At 51.9% G+C, this 2,661-nt stretch overlaps 1 pseudogene; it reads left to right on the forward strand.

Moving 5' to 3' along the window:
- LOC123081088 (putative serine/threonine-protein kinase-like protein CCR3) overlaps positions 1-2,661 on the forward strand; it is a 29,300-nt pseudogene that overhangs the window by 25,419 nt on the left and 1,220 nt on the right.

Here is a 2,661-nt window from a genome sequence, read left to right on the forward strand (position 1 = left end):
GACAAGGCAGGCTAGGAGGAGGAGGAGGTTCGGGATGGGGCCGAGGAGGAGGTGGAGGAGGAGGACGAGGAGGAAGAGGAGGAGGAGGAGGTTGGGGAGGGGGAGGCAGGCGAGGAGGAGGGTGGTGGCGGGGATGATGGTGGTGGCGGGGAGGGGGTTGACAACAAGGGGTGGCTGCGTGGTAACGCAAAGCTACCAAAGCAGGTTCCTGCTACTGAGGAGCGGAAGTGGCTCATTGAGCCCACGGGGAAAGAGTAAGTGCCACATTATAATAATTTCATTATTTTGCTTGTCACATGCTCATTCCGGTTGTTATTTATTTTGCTTGTCACATGCTAATAGTTCATTCTTTTGCAGCAACTGGATATATCCTAAAGGGGTCCGTATTCCCAACGGCCTCATCACCGTCTTGCTGAAGTTACACTGGCCGGGGTTGTACTGTCCGGATCCAGTCAGGCACCCGGACCATCGGGTCTTGGCCACGAGCTGGGAGCACTGGGAAGCGGCCCTCCACGCGGACCATGGGACCCATGCCAAGGCCGTGATCACCACTTTCTGGGTGAGTTCTCTTCAGAAGCACAAGTCCATTCTAGTTTCATGAATGATTTAACTCATGGCTTCTTCCATTCTTGTTTCATGCATGATTGTAGAAATTCTATCGAGTTCTTCCGGAGCACAGGGCCAGAGCGGACGAGATCGTGCTGCGCCAATGCAAGAAGAAGGCCCGCCAGATGCAGTACGAGGTGCGCTATGTGGCCATATCGACCTACCATCACGACTATCTTGGTGTGAAGATGACCAAGGAAGACGCGCGGAGGATGGGCATTACCTTGGAGAGGGACGAGTTCTTGAAGGTAAGTATAAAAGATTTTTCATTATGCTTTCATTACCTTGTGGTACATTTCACCGTTTCGTGTTGACATGCCATTATGCTTTCATTATGTAGGTGTTACCAAATTGGTGTTATGGAAAAGACGAGTCCTGGGCGGCATTGGTGGATCTTTGGTGTGATGAGGCTGGAGCCTGGGCGGCTATGAGAGTCAAAAACAAGGCTAACTGAGGGAAGGAGGGAGTACATGCTGAGGGAAACCGAAACCACTATCTCCACAAGGCAGTTAATGTATGACTAACCCCATTAAGCATTCTTCTTCTTCTATTTACCATCACTTTCTTATGTATGACTAACCTCTGTTTGGTGGTGCAGGAGGAGAAACTGAAGCGACCGCTCTCACACATGCAGGCGTGGGAGATCGCCCATACGCGGAAGGACCCCAAGCCTGGCGAGCCCAAGTACTACGGCAAGAAGACCGCGCATAGGAAGAAGGCCTACTCCGATGGGTATCTGCAGTTACATCCTGACACACCTGACCCCATTGCGGCGGATCTGGACGAAAGGGTGGTGGTGGGCATGGGGCCGAAGGAGCACGGTCGGGAGGCGGTTCTTGATGCTGTGATCACTCCTACTATCTCCTACACACAGCTCCGTCAGATCGACCCGACCCTGAGCCAGCGCACGAGCAGGCCCATGAGCAGTGCACCGTCACAGTTCCTCTTTCAGGAGCAGCAAACTGTAAGTATTTTCCCTTTTATCTTCATTGCTCACTTTATTTTCCGCATTTAGTAGTTTTATGAGTTTCATCATGTCATACTGTAGGCCTACATGGAGTACACACGCCAGGAGACCATGGCGTGGCACGACCGCCTTCATGCATACCATCAGCACAGGGATCGCCAGATGCAGCACGCTTTTCAGGAAATAGCGGCCGGCGGGTGTCCTCAATGGCCATTAGCAGAGGGTCCTCCAGCACAACCAACGTTGCTGACCTTTGAGGAGTTTGTGGCACAGGACACTGGCCCCTCGCCGATTAGTTCATCCCCAATCTATTCACTCAAAGCATATCATGCCTTTCAACACAGTCATATATCCCATTAATATGTCTTTTCAACATCCACGGAACCGGTGGATCAACCGTTGGCGGTGGTCTTCGCAGCACTCCTGAGTCACGGAGCCTGACCACTCCGATCCATGGAGGCGGAGGCGGAGGTGGAGGCGGTCTTGGCGGTACCGCTGCCGCTAGCAGTGACGACCTGGGCTTCGGCGGTCTTGGCGGTGACGACCTCCGCGGTGCTCGACGTCCTGGCGCTTAAGCCTTTGGGTCACATTGTGGCGGTCTTGGTGGTGATGATACTTATATGCTAGTGATGTTTCTTATTGTTGTTTGTGAGATTCTTTTATGCTTTGGTGGTGATGATACTTATATGTTTATACTTTGCGATGCTTCTTATGATGTGTGATGATGAATTTGTTGTGTGATGCTGCTCCTTATTGTTATGTGATGCATATATTGATGTATGATCCTTATATATGTTGTATATATTCAAATGAATTGAGCTGAAACAAAACAGAAAAAAAAAAGCAGATAGAAACCTGCCGTCGGCATAGAGTTGGCGTGAGCTCCCAGTGGCTAACACATGGCAGGTCTATGCCAACGGCCTAGCCGTCGGCATAGTTTCAACCTAAGCCGACGGCCAGGCCGTCGGCATAGCCCTGCCCCAGGAGAGCCCAGTTGCTGCCATGTGGCAGGCCTATGCTGACGGCTTGGCCATCGGCTTAGTTTGAAACTAGGCCGTCGGCATAGACCTGCCCCAGGGGTGACGCCT

This window comes from Triticum aestivum, chromosome 3D (assembly GCF_018294505.1).
Source record: "Triticum aestivum cultivar Chinese Spring chromosome 3D, IWGSC CS RefSeq v2.1, whole genome shotgun sequence".
Taxonomy (NCBI): Eukaryota; Viridiplantae; Streptophyta; class Magnoliopsida; order Poales; family Poaceae; genus Triticum; species Triticum aestivum.